General features: G+C 48.1%; 1 protein-coding gene across 5 annotated transcripts in view; it reads right to left on the bottom strand.

Annotated features, from left to right (window-relative positions):
• Nucleotides 1–18,507, bottom strand: part of DGKD (diacylglycerol kinase delta) — a 121,082-nt gene that overhangs the window by 45,874 nt on the left and 56,701 nt on the right. The window contains exon 1 of one of the 5 annotated variants that reach the window (XM_053597295.1): nt 10,060–10,177. The exons of the other annotated variants lie outside the window; for them this stretch is intronic. The gene's annotated coding sequence lies outside the window, so the exon portion shown is untranslated. Of the gene's footprint in view, nt 1–10,059; nt 10,178–18,507 lie in introns of those variants that run through there. 5 annotated transcript variants of the gene reach the window in all.

The raw sequence follows: 18,507 nt of genomic DNA, 5'->3' as shown, positions 1-18,507 counted from the left end.
GCTACTTTGAGGGGAGGGGCAAGCAGGAGGCTCCTGGGAGCTGCTCCTGCCCCCCCACAACTGGGCCATTCACTGCGCTGTACACAGATAACAAGTCCACTCTCACAGGGCACTGCACCTCAGTAAAAAGGAGGCAGGGCCTGGAATTTGTCAGAAATGTAAAACTAGAAAGAAAACTGCATGGCTACCTAGACTCTTTGACGAACCTGGTTAGAAAAATAAACGTCTGCGAAATGGGCAGAGGAAGATGGGAGAAAGAACGAGACCCTGGCAGAGCCGTGTTAGAACAAGGCTATGTCTGAGACATACAAAAATGCTCATAATTAAAATTATGAGATGCCTTCTTTTATTTTTTACCTACCAGATTCACAAAGATCAAAAGTGTGATTACATGTTCTCACTCTCGTGCGCTGGGGCGCAGATGAAAACGTCTGCGGGGAACAAGTAAAAGCCAGCAACCTTTAGAACATAACAACAGTACTTCTGTAAACTTGCCCTCTTGTACATCCTCATGTGAAATCACGTACTGTATATACAAGGCTACTCACGGCCACATTCACCATAAAGACCACAGACTAGAAACTGCCCCGGTCACAACAGGGCGAGCAGGAAACAAGCACAGTAATGACCGTGCATCCGTGTAATAAAACGCACTAAAAAGACGGAAGCTGCTCTTCATGTACTCACAGGAACAACCTCCAAGACACACCGTTACAGGATAAAAGCCAACAGCAGCCAGAGTACAGAGTAGAGGGCAAAGTAAGACCACTTACCTCTCTCTACTAGGGGACTTCTGAGTGGCTGGGAAACTCCTTATACCTTTTTTCCTTATGATTTCTGTACCATGTGCATATATTACCTATTCAAAAATTATCTGTTTAAAAACTATAAAGTCTTAAGTTTATAACAAATGCTAAGGACAAAAATAAAAGCCTTAAAATTTCTATTTGAAATAAAAACTTTTGTTTCCATTCTTTCACTTAAGTACATGATCTTCCAAGAGAGATGAGAAAATCTCTAGCTACTCACAAAAAGGTTGAGATAGCCAGGCCAGTAAAAATGTCTTCCAGTGTCCTGGGAAGAATTAGCCAAGGGCCTTATTAAATCATGGGTGGCAATCAATCACTGAGAAATCATGGTGAAAAGAAATGTGCTCAAGACATGTAAGTGTTGTTACTTTTTTTAAAAAACAGTCCCATTCTGTCACTCAAACTAAAGTGACATGGTTTCAGCCTACATTGTAACAACCTCAAACTCCTGGGCTCAAGGGATCCTCCCGCTTCAGCCTCCAGAGTAGCTGGGACTACAGGTGCCCACCACCATGCCTGACTAATTTTTCTATTTTTAGTAGAGACAGGGTCTCACTCTTGTTCAAGCTAGTCTCTAACTCCTGGCCTCAAGAGATCATCTTGCCTCGGCCTCCCAGAGTGCTGGGATTATAGGTATGAGCCCCTGTCCCCTGCCAGATGTGGTTTCTTAAATGGAGAAGAAGGCAGACTCTGACTTAACATACATAAGAGCTGATACAACAAGGACAGCTTCAGCCAACATGCACAGGGTGCTCAGAACACCCAGGGCAACCTGCTGGGTGTCTTACCTGCTCGACTCAACTTCTCCACACCTGATAAAGTGGTATCAGGAGGGAAGGGAACCAGCCAGGAGACCTGCTCGAGGTCCCCCAGCAAATGAAGTGTGACAGCCAAGACAGCAGGCTCCAGGCCAGGCCCCCAACCTCTGCCCAGAAGCTGCTTCTCACCTGGACAGTGGGTAGACTGCACAGAAACCTAGGCCAGAAGCAGTGGACAGGGGCAGAGGACAACTGGCACTCACAGGTGATCCCCCAGGCACCTTCGGAACGAGTGGTGTCTGGGGCATTTCAGTTCCTTTTTGGCAGGGTAACGGGAGTGGAGGATTACCATGAGGACAGAATCTATATCTTGTAAGTCATCAGACCAGCTGCCCCTCCCAGGTTTTCCAAGAGTTCAAAACGGAAGGTGAAGAAATAAGATCTGGAGGGTGATGACGAAGGCAGTTTCTCATGGGTTCACCATCAGGTTGTCACTGCACCAAAACCACCACATCTAATCCAACCATTTCAAACAGTTTGCATGTGCCTCTCGTTTGCAAATTGACATTTCTAGATGACAAAAACATACAGGTCCTGCAAATTGTGTCACATGGGAACCACAGGCCACACCAAAATAGGCCTGAAAGTAATCAATGTGAAGCCCTGAGTCCAGGATGATCTAAAGGCCACAGGGACACAGAATGGGTGAGGGCAGAACATGCAGCCCGCACTGATAGCTGCTCACTCTTCCCATTACAGGGACTTTCTACTCTACTGAGGGCAAGAAAAGTCCCAAGGCAGCAGGTAACAAACATGAGCAGACTCCGAAAGGGGGAGAAGGTGGGAGACTGGTGAGGGGCTTGGCCTGAGGGATGACACAGTGGCAAGTTCTATGGATTTTCTTTTTGCCTCGTATAGTCTAGACTTGCAGCTAAAGAAGACAGCAGCCAAAAACACGAATGGGTCTAAGAGGGGAAAAGGGGAAAAGAGCCCCAACAACAGCCTCCTCTTTACAGACAAAGGATGAGGAAAGGGGCAGCCAGACAGAGAAATCAGCAACAGTCCTCAGTAATCACCCTACACCAGCCAAGACCACAAAAGAAACAATGGCCCAAGCCCACCACAAAGGCTGTAGGGAGGCACCCCAGCATCCGCCTGCTACAGGGCTTGCAGAGAAGGCCAAGTAGACAGCTAGGGCTTCTCTCCCTGCCAGCGGTGATCAGTTACTCCCCGCCCCAGTGTCAGAGGATACGCAGGTGGCAAATAAGGGTATGGGAAGATATTCAGCAACAGTGCCCCCAGGGAGAGGCACACTGCCACCCAACTGAGGGAGGCTGTGCGTCTGCCAGGAGGGTGCGGAGAAACCGGGTCACACTGTTGCTCAGGGTGTAAAATGGCAGAGGCACTCTGCAAAACAGCTTGTCCGTTTCCTAAAAAACAAGCACACAACCGGCAGTGGGTGAAGGACAGAGGTACTGTGGTGCACTGACCCCTGGAGTGCCACTCAGAGGCCGGAAGGAACAGCTACTGACACGCACTACAGCCAGGAAGGCCTCCAGGGAATCACCCTAACGGGATGGAGTGGCTCTGCCGTTTTATATCCTGACCAACAGTGTGATTTCATTTATATTCGCTTTTGGAAATGACAAAATTCAGAAATGGAGAACAGGCTAGTGGCTGCCAGGGAAGTGTGTGCGAAGTAGGGAGGGAAGCACGTGCTGCTGCTGTAAAAGGCACCAGGAGCGGTCCCTGTGGAAATGGAACGTTCTGGACTGTAGCAAGGTCAGTATTCTGGGTGTGATATTATATTGGAGTTGTGCAAGAGGCTATCATAGCATGAAACTGAGTAAAGGTTACAAAGAATCTCAAGATAAAAAGTTTAATTAAACAGAAGTAACCACACTCAGCCATATTTGAGTTTGAACTGAGACAAGCAAGGAGTAACCCCAGAACAATGTTGCGTTTCTGCAGGATGGGGGCACGTGCGGTTAGCATGAGTTAAAAGAGGAATCTTATCTTGTTAAAGTCCTGTGTATGGAGACAGCGCAAGGCGTGACACATGTGGCTCGCCACCAAGAAAACATGATGCGGCTACACCTTCGGTACACATTCTCAAGAAAAAGCCCGGCGGGTCCTCTACATCCTGGGGGCTGTTAGTGGGTGTTGGAGTCAAAGTACACATGGGAGTGCCACGAACTGTACCCCAGCTGAGGCGTTCCTTCGCTATTAGGCAGCAACACGTGGCTGGGGCACTCGGCCTACACAAGGCAGCCCAGGAACAGCAGGATTTGCATTAACTAAACACAGCAGTGCCTGAGGACTCAGGGGAGCTCTGTGACCAGAGCTCGGCCTGAATGAGCCCAGGCTCCTGCCTCGGACAGAAATGCACTTCCTGGGAGGAGTGGGCTGGCCCAGCACCCACCTAGGCTATCCCTCACGTGCACTGCATCTGGGAGCAGCCACAGGCACCAGCAAGACAAGGGCCTGGAAAGGTGCTGCCTCCCCAGACAAGCCCCTCAGGGGTCCCACTACACAGCCAGGGAGCCTCCAGGTCATCCTGTGTCAAATGCCCCCCAGAGCTCTCGACTCTGCCACCACCCACCCAACCTCCCAAGCTAAAAACTGCTCCCCAAACACCACCTTCACCACACTCACCCCTCATCTTCAGGCTCCAAATTCTTCCTTTCTGCCTCAGAAATAAACTCAGGTGACTTTTATTTGAACAGATGAGGTTCCTGCTCTCATGAGGTGACATTTGAATGCAGGCAATAAACAAACACTTTAATATTAAGACGTGAAAGTAAATTACACAGTATGGGCAGCAAAGACACTGATGAGTGCTCTGGGGAAAATGAGACCAGAACAGGAAGGTGTGGGGATCAAGGGGCTCTGTAGCAAAGACAGGGAAGAGTTGAGGGAGGAGGCGGAGCGGGGGAGGAGGTGAGGGAGGCGGTGGAGCTGGGGAGGAGTTGAAGGAAGAGGTGGAGATGGGGAGGAGGTGAGGGAGGAGGTGAGGGAGGAGGTGAGGGAGGAGGCGGTGCTGGGGAGGAGGTGAGGGAGGAGGCGGAGCTAGGGAGGAGGTGAGGGAGGAGGCGGAGCTAGGGAGGAGGTGAGGGAGGTGGTGGTGCTGGGGAGGAGGTGAGGGAGGAGGTGTGCTGGGGAGGAGGTGAGGGAGGAGGTGTGCTGGGGAGGAGGTGAGGGAGGAGGTGTGCTGGGGAGGAGGTGAGGGAGGAGGTGTGCTGGGGAGGAGGTGAGGGAGGAGGTGGTGCTGGGGAGGAGGTGAGGGAGGAGGTGTGCTGGGGAGGAGGTGAGGGAGGAGGTGAGGGAGGAGGTGTGCTGGGGAGGAGGTGAGGGAGGAGGCGGAGCTAGGGAGGAGGTGAGGGAGGAGGTGTGCTGGGGAGGAGGTGAGGGAGGAGGTGGTGCTGGGGAGGAGGTAAGGGAGGAGGTGTGCTGGGGAGGAGGTGAGGGAGGAGGTGAGGGAGGAGGTGTGCTGGGGAGGAGGTGAGGGAGGAGGTGGAGCTGGGGAGGAGGTGAGGGAGGAGGTGGTGCTGGGGAGGAGGTGAGGGAGGAGGTGTGCTGGGGAGGAGGTGAGGGAGGAGGTGGAGCTGGGGAGGAGGTGAGGGAGGAGGTGAGGGAGGAGGTGGAGCTGGGGAGGAGGTGAGGGAGGAGGCGGTGCTGGGGAGGAGGTGAGGGAGGAGGCGGTGCTGGGGAGGAGGTGAGGGAGGAGGCGGAGCGGGGGAGGAGGTGAGGGAGGCGGTGGAGCTGGGGAGGAGTTGAAGGAAGAGGTGGAGATGGGGAGGAGGTGAGGGAGGAGGTGAGGGAGGAGGTGTGCTGGGGAGGAGGTGAGGGAGGAGGCGGAGCTAGGGAGGAGGTGAGGGAGGAGGCGGTGCTGGGGAGGAGGTGAGGGAGGAGGCGGAGCTAGGGAGGAGGTGAGGGAGGAGGCGGAGCTAGGGAGGAGGTGAGGGAGGTGGTGGTGCTGGGGAGGAGGTGAGGGAGGAGGTGTGCTGGGGAGGAGGTGAGGGAGGAGGTGAGGGAGGAGGTGTGCTGGGGAGGAGGTGAGGGAGGAGGCGGAGCTAGGGAGGAGGTGAGGGAGGAGGTGTGCTGGGGAGGAGGTGAGGGAGGAGGTGTGCTGGGGAGGAGGTGAGGGAGGAGGTGAGGGAGGAGGTGTGCTGGGGAGGAGGTGAGGGAGGAGGTGGAGCTGGGGAGGAGGTGAGGGAGGAGGTGTGCTGGGGAGGAGGTGAGGGAGGAGGTGGAGCTGGGGAGGAGGTGAGGGAGGAGGTGAGGGAGGAGGTATGCTGGGGAGGAGGTGAGGGAGGAGGCGGAGCTAGGGAGGAGGTGAGGGAGGAGGTGGAGCTAGGGAGGAGGTGAGGGAGGAGGCGGAGCTAGGGAGGAGGTGAGGGAGGAGGCGGAGCTAGGGAGGAGGTGAGGGAGGTGGTGGTGCTGGGGAGGAGGTGAGGGAGGAGGCGGAGCTAGGGAGGAGGTGAGGGAGAAGGTGTGCTGGGGAGGAGGTGAGGGAGGAGGTGGTGCTGGGGAGGAGGTGAGGGAGGAGGTGTGCTGGGGAGGAGGTGAGGGAGGAGGCGGAGCTAGGGAGGAGGTGAGGGAGGAGGTGTGCTGGGGAGGAGGTGAGGGAGGAGGTGTGCTGGGGAGGAGGTGAGGGAGGAGGTGGAGCTGGGGAGGAGGTGAGGGAGGAGGTGGAGCTGGGGAGGAGGTGAGGGAGGAGGTGTGCTGGGGAGGAGGTGAGGGAGGAGGTGGAGCTGCGGAGGAGGTGAGGGAGGAGGTGAGGGAGGAGGTGTGCTGGGGAGGAGGTGAGGGAGGAGGTGGAGCTCGGGAGGAGGTGAGGGAAGAGGTGGAGATGGGGAGGAGGTGAGGGAGGAGGCAGAGGGGCAGACCTAAAGCAGGCACATGGTTGGAAGTTAGAGCTGGAGTTGGGAAGGTGACCAGCCTAAAGGAACACTGGGGCCACAGAGGGCCACAAAGGTCTCCTTAAGAACTTTGGCTTTTCTTCATGTGAAATGAGGAATTGGGGTAACTTTTATGTAAAAGGCTGACACCCAACTTGTGTTTAAAAAGTTATCAGTCGGTGGAAGTCAGGATGCCTTTGGGAGGTTCTCCAGTAACCCATCAAGAGGCAAAGTTAAAAAGAGCAGCTGGGCTCCGAGTGCTCAGGTGGGACAGAGTGAGACAGAGGAGACAAGACAGAGACCAGGGCCAGGGACACCTCAGTGACGCAGCTTCACAGGCGGGAGGAGCCTCATTAGTTCTCCTCCGGCCCTGCTCACCTCACCCGGGAGATCTCGCCATCGGTTTGGCATATTAAAAGAGTTAAAGACCCTAGAGCAACGAGAGAACTCACACGTTACCACTGCTGGTGGGAGCCTAAGAATACAGAGTTCTGGAGAGCAACGTGATGCCCTCCGGTCAAGCTGAAAGCACGCACATCTGGCCACGGATCCTTACAAACACATTCTAGAGATATACTTACCCGTGTGCCCAGGGAGGTAACAGTAAGAATGCCCATGCTGGCTGTTTAGAATGGTGAGAGGTGGGAAGACGTAAGTTAACAGTGGGACGCTGACACGCTGGACACCGCGTAAATAGCAGCTCTGTGGCCTCAACTCAGGCTGGACTTGTGAGCAGGTCTGAAGGACCCAGCCCAGTCTCCAGGAACCTGGCACCATTTAACTGAAGACAGATATATCCATGTGAATAAATCTCAGAACAACGCCACAGGAGGTGTCCAATATGCCCTTGGTTCAACATTTTAAAACTGGCTAAATGATACTATATATACTGTTTGTGTCTACAGACACACATAGAGAAAGAACAGAAACGTGCAAACTCAGAGTAACTGAGGAGGGAGGGCAGGAAGGGACGAGGACAAGAAAGAAAATTCAAAGGGCCGCCATGATATCCATAACCTTTATTTCTCAAGGCTGGAAAGAGTCCTAATTGTTCACCATTTTAAATGCTTTGGCCAAAACATGCTAAAATACTGAAGACACACGCAACATGGCTGCACTTAACACATTTGTTTATAATTGAGCCATACAGAGGGCAACAGGTTGGTCAGGACCCGTGCCATGGATGGATTCTGCTGATAAAACTGGGTTGGGGTGTGAGGAGGGGCTCCTCCCACAAGCCACACTTGGAATTCATTCATTCACCATCTCTAACACCCTGTTTGGTGCTCCCAGAGCTTTACACACCCTGGCAGGCCGCTGATGACTGCTGGACATTGCATGACAGACACAACTCCTCAGACTGTACTACAAATCGATAGTGATCAAAACAGCATGGCACTGGCACAAAAACAGAGAAGTAAGTGTCTGGAACAGAACAGAGAACCAAGAGATGAATCCAGCTATTTACCATTATTTGACCTTCGACAAGCCAATTAAAAACATTTAGTAGGGAAAAGATTCCCTATTTAACAAATGGTACTGGGTGAACTGGCTGGCAACCTGTAGAAGACTGAAACTGGACCCACACCTTTCACCATTAACTAAGACAGACTCTCACTGGATAAAAGATTTAAACTTAAGACATGAAACTATAAAAATACTAGAAGAGAGTGCAGGGAAAACCCTTGAAGAAATCGGTCTGGGTGAGTATTTTATGAGGAGGACTCCCCGGGCAATTGAAGCAGCTTCAAAAATACACTACTGGGACCTGATCAAACTAAAAAGCTTCTGCACAGCCAAGAACACAGTAAGTAAAGCAAGCAAACAGCTCTCAGAATGGGAGAAGATATTTGCAGGTTATGTCTCCGACAAAGGTTTAATAACCAGAATCCACAGAGAACTCAAACGTATAAGCAAGAAAAGAACAAGTGATCCCATCGCAGGTTGGTCAAGGGACTTGAAGAGAGAAACTTCTCTGAAGAAGACAGGCATGCGGCCTTCAGACATATGAAAAAAAGCTCATCATCCTTAACCATCAGAGAAATGCAAATCAAAACTACTTTGAGATATCATCTAACTCCAGTAAGATTAGCCCATATCACAAAATCCCAAGACCAGAGATGTTGGCGTGGATGTGGAGAAAATGGAACACTTCTACACTGCTGGTGGGAACGCAAATTAATACATTCCTTTTGGAAAGATGTTTGGAGAACACTTAGAGATCTAAAAATAGACCTGCCATTCAATCCTATAATTCCTCTACGAGGCATATACCCAGAAGATGAAAAATCACATCATAACAAAGATATTTGTACCAGAATGTTTACTGCAGCCCAATTCATAATTGCTAAGTCATGGAAAAGCCCAAGTGCCCATCGATCCACGAATGGATTAATAAATTGTGGTATATGTACACCATGGAATATTACGCAGCCTTAAAGAAAGATGGAGACTTTACCTCTTTCATGTTTACATGGATGGAGCTGGAACATATTCTTCTTAGTAAAGTATCTCAGGAATGGAAGAAAAAGTACCCAATGTACTCAGCCCTACTATGAAACTAATTTATGGCTTTCACATGAAAGCTATAACCCAGTTATAACCTAAGAATAGGGGGAAGGGGGAAAGGGAGGGGAGGGAGGGGGGCGGAGGGAGGGTGATTGGTGGGATTACACCTGCGGTGCATCTTACAAGGGTACATGTGAAACTTAGTAAATGTAGAATGTAAATGTCTTAACACAATAAGAAAATGCCAGGAAGGCTATGTTAACCAGTGTGATGAAAATATGTCAAATGGTCTATAAAACCAGTGTATGGTGCCCCATGATCGCATTAATGTACACAGCTATGATTTAATAAATAAATAAATAAATAAATAAATAACTAAAAAAGACAGACACAACTGTTCTCAATTTGCCTCTCAAATTTCTCATTCTGGAGTCAGTTCCTGACTCCTAAATAGCTGGCTTCATGTAGGAAAACAAGGCTGACACTTTATGAAGGGAGGAAGGGGGAGGTACTGGCAGGACCTCACACAAGGAGACTTTTAGAAGGAACCAAGAAAAATACCTTCTCTCTCTCAACACAGCCCCTCCCATGAATCGTCAGGATGGCTGCCACCACAAACTAACATCACACCCTAGGAACTTCCTCAAAGTACACAGAGACACGTGTCCTGCACCAGCCAAGGAGTAGACAGACATGGGCAAAAGTTCACCTGTGCCCAAAACAGTACAAATCTGGGTAGACGACTTCCAGCCTCTGCAGAGCTTGTTTGGTGGCCTTGGAGAGAAATTTTCTCTCATTAAAAAAATACCTTAGATAATAGGAATTCACCACAGAGAAGATTCTCTCCCCTGCAGGCTTTCTGTCTGGTCAGGTGAGAACCAGAGAATATTACTAGCATGTGGGCAAGGCTATAGCTTTAAAATCCCTGGCCTTCAGCTTCTGAAACATTTGCTCCAACACTCGACCCTCTGGAGTCTTCCGGTAACACACAATTCCTTCCATTTACTTCATCTTAAACCCTTACCTTTAACTCTACCCAGACAGCATCCATGGTCTGATCGCCACCATCACCTGATCTCTTACCTGCTTCCGTCCCCTCTCTCAGGATCCGGGTGACCCAGCAGAAACAAAAAATGAGTTTTAAAATCGGTCGATGAGAACCTGAGGATCACAAAGCAGACCAGAGATGCCCAAGAAACAAGTCAGACCATGCCATTCAGCCGCCGACGGAGAGAAGCAAAGGGACAGTGTTGGACAGGACGAGGAGGTCGGAAACACTCTGCTAAATATAGCTCCTGCTCCACGGCGGCGCTTGGAAAGGTGGCGGAGAATAAGCCTCTGGGTAATTTCTGTCACTTCCTGTTACTCACATCCTGCTGTCCCAGTGCTGCCCCAGACCCTGGATTCCCCACGCACAACTCCCCACCTGGAAGCCCCTGAGAACATTCAAAGCAGCTGGGATGTGCGTAGACAACAGACTTCCTCATGGAGCACCACACTGAACAAAAGTAGACACCACCACACAAGCTCCCAGAGGGCCCATGCGGAAAGAACCCAGCGTCCAGGTCCAGACCTCCGCACAGCACTGCGTCACATACCCACATGCCCGACAGCTCCGTGCACTGCCCTGCCTGTAGCCCAAAGGGGGACCCAGGCACAGGTGAGCCAGGCACGGGCTGGACCATGCACCTCCTTCTCTGGGGTAGTACCTCACCCCAGTCTCAGGGCAGCTCTAGGGGAAAGGAGGGAGTCCAGCCACCACAGATACAGGTGCCGATCACAGCATAGGCAAGGCACCCTCTGCCCTGATCCGTCCCCACTCCCAGGAACTCAGGAAGCTTAGGCATGGAGCAAAGCCAAGTTGTTAAAGTTAAAATCACACATCATCTATCAGAAGATAGATTTAAAACCAAAAGAGAGCAAAAAGTGAGCATTTTTCTACCTAAAAATGAAGCATGATGAACTTTTCCACGTCCCTTATGCACTCAATATTTCGGCAGAGCTTCATTAAGCCTTGCAACGTGCTGATCTGCAGGAAAGCTAGACATCTGAGACTGCCCTGAGCTGGGGACAGGCTGGGGACGTGAGAGCTTCTGGGAGGAAGGCAATGTTATTGCCCATGACAGGCACAAGTTCAGAGGAGGTACCTCAGGTGCTGTTCCCAACAGTAGGCTGCTAACTGTAAGCCAGCATGCAGACAGCAACACACAAACAAACATGCTCCTTACAGCAATGCCTGAAATAAGCTAGGCCTCCAAACAGAGGGACCAGCAAAGTATTAGTAAGTTACAACATGTTCATATGGAGGAATGCCATATGGGCAATTTTTAAAGGGGTGATGAGAATGAATATTTATGGACACAGAAAGATGTTCATCAAGTAATATAAAAAGCAGGTCACTAATGTATAACTGATCCCACTGTGTGTAAAAGTGTACTGACTGATATTCACAAGAAAAGGAAGAAAAATTATTTGTCTATAGGATGGTCTCAATCTTGGCACCTCTGAAACTTTGGGCCAGATAATTCTTTGCTTTGGGGGCTGTCTGCACACACTACAGGTCGCATTTAAGGAACTGCGCGGCCTCCCTGAATTGTACCACCAGATGTCAGAAGCACACACACCACCCTGACCTGCGCTACTGTTCCAACACGTTGTGTCCCCAGATGTCCTCTTTGGATCAATCTCAATTCCCTTACCCCCTTTACTCCTACCCATATACGGGTCTATATTATAATGTTGATCTCTAGAATCTCAGTGAGAGGACTTCTGAGTGGCTTTTGTTTGAGTTATCTATTCTTAATGATCTATAATGTATGTTATTTGTATTAAAAAGAGAATTTAAAAATCTTAGCATCCGTAAAACATTACAGGTGTTGTTGCTATAATGTAATTTTTGAGTCCCCCCAAACCCTCACATTTTGCAAAAGTGCACAACAAAAAATAAATAAGAAGTCTCACGGGAAAAGGCAAGCTGGGGCAGGCAGCTCAGAATCTGAGCGAATTTGTAATCAAGTCGTAATGAAACAACAGCAGTCCAAATTTTTTAAAACATTACCACAATTAGGGAGGTGCCTGTGGCTCAGTGAGTAGGGCGCCAGCAGAGGCCGGCCCCATATACTGAGGGTGGGGGATTCAAACCCAGCCTCGGCCAAATTGCAACAAAAAGTAGCCAGGCATTGTGGTGGGCTCCTGTAGTTCTGGCTACTCGGGTGGCTGAGGCAAGAGAATTGCCTAAGCCCGAGAGCTGGAGGTTGCTGTGAGCTGTGACCCCACAGCACTCTACTGAGGGCAACAAAGTGAGACTCTCTTAAAAAAAAAAATTACCACAATTAGCAAACTACATAAGGAAATACTACAGTTAATATAACAATTAAAAAACTATGGCTCAGCGCCTGTAGCTCAATGGTTAGGGCACCAGCCACACCCACCAGGGCTGGCAGGTTCAAACCCAGCCCAGGACTGCTAAACAACAATGACAACAACAAAAACAAAATAGACAGGGATTGTGGCAGGTGCCTGTAGTCCCAGCTTTCGGGAGGGTAAGGCAAGAGAATTGCTTAAGCCCGAGTCTGAGGTTGCTATCAGCTGTGACACGACAGCACTCCACCAAGAGGGACATAATGAGACTCTATCTCAAAGAAAAAAAGCAATTTCAAGGCTGAGCTTGTGGCCACACAGCGCACAGCAGCAGGGAGGAAACAGACGTGAGGCTTCTGAAGGCCTTGTTGTGTCCTATGCTTCTCCTGGGCTGGCTGCGTCCTGCAGTTGGTGACCTCAGCTTTTGGCTGCTGAGCCAGTATACTTCTCGTTAGAGAAACACACCACAGCAGAAAGGAGTGTACCTGCACCCCTCAGCTATCACAGAGGGGACAAGGAGCTCAAACACCTGGGAGTCCCAGCCATAAAGAAATCTAAGCCGAAGTTCCCTGGCAGTGGGTCTTTAAGGGGTGGGGGGAGAACAGTGGGAATGTTTTGGCTTTATTAAGTCTGACAGCCCACACTGTCATATTGATCCATTTTTCTCTGGGTTATTTGATGGTAGATCTGCACATATCCAAGTACATACACAGTAATGCTACAGTCAGAAAGTATCAGAGAAGAGAAGGGTAGAAGGCTCATAAGCAATCTCTGAGCCGTCCACTGTTCTGATCACTGACGGTCAACCTGATAAAGCAATAAACTCTCCCAGAGAGAGCGGCCAAGGTAAGAGCACTGCATCTGCTGACTGCAGCCAGGGGTCCGCCCTCAGGACAAAGTCTTGTCCCCACCTTATGAACTGACTCAAGGCTGTTTTCATATTCAACACTTCCAGCAGTTAAGTAAACCATGGAATAGCTGCCAAGCAGAGAACAAACAAAAAGCCACATGAGAAGAGAAAAACAAGGCTTATAAAGAATTTATAGAAGGGCATAGTTACACTGTACTCTTAAAAGTGGTTAAGATAGTAAATTTTGTTATGTGGGGGAAAGGAAGTGTATTTATAGGAGAGTATTAAGTTTTAAAAAACAAAGATTTAAAAGGCAGCACACACAGGACAACTGGACGTCCGCATCTTATGCGGCGGCGCTGAGGATTATTTTCTTGTTTGTTTGGGGTTTTTTGCCTTCTATTTTCTATTTCCCAAATTGTCCACAGTAAAAGGTGTTCTTAAATTTCTCTATGTGGCTTTTTCTTCCTGCGAAAATCAATACCTAAGATAATTACCACCAGTTACCTACACAACCCCCTTCAGCAAGTGACCCTGCCACCCATATGGCCTCCAACCAAACCCACGTAAAATACTGCCTCCCCCGAACCCTGCAGCTAGGGACAGCTAGGGACAGCAAAGGAGGTGAGGAGACACCACCACTGGGGAAGGAGCTTCCAGGAAAGCTCTGAAAGGGGGATGACTCAGCAGCAGCTATGCCACGGGGCCATTGGCTCTTAAATCTACAAGGTGACCTTGAGAAGGGAACCTCATTCTAACAACAGCTGAGCAGAAAGACAGCAGGTGCCTGGGTCTCTGACCACAGGAGCTGCCACACCATTCCAAGACTGTTGAGTGAAAAATAAACCTTTACTTTACTTAAGTCACTGTTACTTGGGTTTTCTTCTACCAATCCCAACTTAATCTAAGTTGAGAAACCATCCCTGTTATCGCCCAGAGAAGAAAAACAAGGCACAGAAATGGAGTCGTCTTTATCCCCTATCTGCCAAGAATAGATAAATTGATTTAATTCATAAGCATTGAAAACTCTAAACTCAAATAGGCAGCAGCGCCAAAGGAGCCTGATTTAATAAAGCTGAAATAATAACACTGCAAATCAATTCCAGTGTGAGGAAATTATGGCAAGCCACCTGTTTTTTAAATAAAGTTTTACTGGAACACAGTTGAATTTGAACATTTACAAGCTGCCCATGGCTGTTACAAATGGCCAGGCTACAACTGAGTTCAGCAATTACCATAGGGACCCCAGATCCACAAAGCCTAAAACACCTGGCCCTTTTATAGAAAAAATCTGCTGCTGGGCCAAGTATGGTGGCTCATGCCTATAACCCTAGCACTTTGGGAGACCGAGGCAGATAGATAGCTTGAGCTCACCAGTTCAAGACCAGTCTGAGCAAGAGTGAGTCAATACTAAAAATAGAAAAATTGCCAGGCATTGTAGAGGACGTCTACAAACCCAGCTACTCAAGAAGCTGAGGCAGGAAGATCACTCGAGCCCAGGAATTTGAGGTTGTTGCGAGCTATGATGATACCAGGGCACTCTAGCTAGAATGACAGAGCAATACTCTGTCTCAAAAAAAAAAGTCTGCTGCTAACCTCTTATATAAATTATTGGTCACATGTATCTTGGAAAGAGTATAAAGAGAATTTGACTTGGAGAAGTGAAACACAATTACTGCATAAAAGAAGGAATGTGGGGAGAGCAGAGAGAGAAAGAAGGAGGGAGGGGTGGGGAAAGGAAGACCAGAGAGAGGGAAGGAGGGAGGGGGTGGGGCCTTGGTGTGTGCCACACCTTTTGGGGGCAAGACACGATTGCAAGAGGGACTTTACCTAACAAATGCAATCAGTGTAACCTGGCTTATTGTAACCTCAATGAATCCCCAACAATAAAAAAATAAAATAAAAACTAAAAAATTTAAAAATGAAATTAAGGAAACATTTAAAAAAAAAAAAAGAAAAAGAAGGAATATGCAATTTGTCCCTTTTCCTCCGCCGCTGGCTCTACAACTAAGGGGTCCCTGTTCTGTCCTCAGATGAATCCCTAAGTACATGGCATGCTGTTTAGTACATGCTTGATAAATACAAAATTCAACACTCCCTGTTACCCAAAGTGTTACACCTCAAAACTGTGTCTGTATGCTTAATAAGTAATATAGAATGTAAAACCCTACAAAATTAAAAACTACCAGAACAACATATACTTCAGCATAATCTCCCGAGCACACCCTACTACTATTTCACATGAAAATGAAGAGTTTATTCTGTGAGCTGAGGGTCCCCATGTTCTCCAACTTTACTGCGCTCCAGCCTGAGCACTCGCCCATTCAGGAAAACAACCACGTCTCCCGCTGAGGCCAAAATGCAACTTGTGTAAGGGTGCTCCCAAGTCTCACTCCTGGCAAAGAACTAGGCCAGCAGGGGCAAAATCCAAAGTGTGGGTGCTTCTAGCCCCTTACAGCTCCCTCAGGCAGGGAACCCAGGGCGACACATCTGCTCCGGGCCAGTGCCCAGAAAAGAATGGCCAGGTGCTCACTCTAGGGAGATGGCCTCCCCCCGCTGACGCCAATCCACCATGCAAGGCACTGGTACAGTCATCGCTTCTCTAAAAATAATTCCAAGGAAAATGTCTTTAAATACATCACTACTGCATTTCCTAAAGAAAAAAAAAAAAAAAAAACCACAACACCACTTTTGTGATGAAGCAAAGCTACAGGACTGCAGAGACAAGACAAGGACTGTGACACCTGAGACATTTTAAAGTGTCACACAGTCCTGCTCAGGACCCATCTAAAGGTGAGGTCGCAGACTCACAGCACACGCTCATGACTGGAAGTCTGTCTGTCCTAACCTCACTTCATGTACTGGGAAATGGATGGCCAGAGAGGACAAGTGACTCATCAAGGCCATACTGCTTGTATGAGAGACAGCTGGGACCAGGAGACAGCTGGCCAAGTCACCCTGTCCAGAGCTCACTGTGGCCCATAGAGGACAGAGAGCCTGTCTGGTGACGCTCATGGTCTAAAGGGGCTGTGTGTTCTGGCAAATGAACTTGGCACTCTGATTAACATGAGATTGTGTCCTTCAGCTCTAGCCCAGGAAGGGGACTGGACAGTAGAGCTGTTGTTCTAAGTTCTCAGCTCCAATGAGGGAGTCTGACTCCCAAGCCAATCTCTGTAGCTGTGACAGGTGTGCAAAGACCAGCCTCCTTGAGATGCAAAGGACAAGTGGTCACAGACCTTTATAGACGCTAGGGACCTACATGCAGTCTACAGAAGTCATTATCTTCAAAGAGAAATGCTTAGTTCAATGTACCCTGTCTGCTTTAACTCCCTGACTGATTCATGTACCTGGTCCAGGGGCTGTCATCTATAATCTATCCATCTCAGAGGAAAGGCCATCTCAGACCACATTCCCAGTCAGGCAGGTAAACATACACAAGGCCAAGTGCCTACTGGCATTATCCCCCCTCATCTACAACCATCCTCTTCCTAAATTTTAGTTGGATGTTCAGCAATGATTTATCCCTTTCCTCTGACCAACCTCACACAGCTTTCCCTTGTTCGTCTGGTATTTCAAGCACATTGCAAAAATGAAAAGTAGTAACGTCAAATGCAAGATTTAACATTTTAAAAGACCAGAATAGAAAAAGGTTAAAAATATGCTTTCCACTGGCAAGTCCTGACTCAGAGGGTCTGTGTCTCATGAGGAATTTGAACAGCCACCATGAGAGGGCCTGACATGCTGGGTGGCCAAGACCAGCTGCCCTGACTCAGGAGCCATCTCTCTTTGTCATGGAATGGCTGTGACACAGTGTCCTGTGTATAAAAGAGAGGGAACAGTTTCCCAGAGATGGAACAGAGATATAACAACGACAAGCAAATTAAGCCAACAGTATTTACTGAATGGCTACTTGGTGCCAGGCATGGCACTGGGGCACTGGGCTGGGAAAAGGTCAGTAAGGCCAGGACGTCTCTTCTCTCATTAAAGTTTCCATTTCTCCCTTCAACAGACACAAGTCAGAGGGAAAAGGAAGAGGATGCATAAAATGTCAACATGGACACAAGAAACAAAAAGTCTGAACAGACTATAACCATTTAAGAAGCTGAATTTATCATCAAAAATAACAAAAGAGGCTTGGTGCCCATAGCACAGTGGTTACAGCACCAGCCACCTGCACCGATGCTGATGGGTTGGAATCGACCCTCACCTGCTAAACAACGATGACAACGGCAACCCAAAAATAGCTGGACGCTGGAGTGGATGCTTGTAGTCCCAGCTACTTGGGAGGCTAAGGCAAGAGAATCACTTAAGCCCAAGAGTTGGAGGTTGCTGTGAGCTGTGATGCTACAGCACTCTACTCAGGGCAACATAGTGAGATTCTGTCTCTTAATAAATAAATAAATATAAGATAAAAAAAATAAAAAATAAAATCTTCCTGCCGCACACAAAAAAAAAATCTGTATCCACTGAAAAATTCTAAAAAAAAAGGTAGGGAAGAGGATGAGAGAAAATAGAAAAGGACAAATAAAACAAAAGAAAACCAAACTTAACACAAACTTTATCATAAAACAAAGGGGAACACTGACCCTCCTTTTTTATGATGTCAGTTTGCATGTTTTATGAAGCCAGCTTACCCCTACTACCAAAACCTGACAAAGATGGAAAGAAAGTCAAAGAGGAAGTTTGAAAGAATGAAAGGAGAGAGGGAAGGAGGGAAATAAATTACAGACTAGCATTCCTCATACAATTAGACGTAAAAATCCTTAACGAAATAAAACACATAGCAAATTGAATCCAACAATAAATAAAAGGACAATACATCATGAGCAAATATGGTTTATCCCAGAAATGCAAGGTTGGTTTAAATTTGAAAATCAATTTAGTTTGCCCTTTTAACAAAATAAAGAAGAAAACTCATATAATTACTTCAACTGGATACAAAAAGTGTTTGACAAAATTCAACACCCATTCATAACAAAAAAAAAAAAAGCTCTCAACAAACAAGAACATCCTCAAACTGATAAAGAATATCTGCAAAATGCCTACAGCTAACATCATCCTTGATGAAAGCCTCTGTTTCCTGCTAAGATTGTAAAAGGTGAAAGGCTTCCTGCTTTCCAACACTGTACTGGAAGTCCTAGCCTTTGCAATAAGGCAAGAAAGGGAAGTAAAAGACATCTGAGTCAGAAAAGAAGTAAAGCTGTCCCTAATTTGCAGATATATGTGACTGTTTATATGGAAATTTCTAGAAAATCTACAAAACAACTACTAGATGCCAGCATTGCTTTCAAAGTCACCAAATCCACTGAATTCTTATATAT

Source organism: Nycticebus coucang, chromosome 7, assembly GCF_027406575.1.
Source record: "Nycticebus coucang isolate mNycCou1 chromosome 7, mNycCou1.pri, whole genome shotgun sequence".
Classification (NCBI taxonomy): Eukaryota; Metazoa; Chordata; class Mammalia; order Primates; family Lorisidae; genus Nycticebus; species Nycticebus coucang.
Note: the sequence above shows the minus strand (reverse complement) of the source record. Positions and strands in the feature narration are given on the sequence as shown.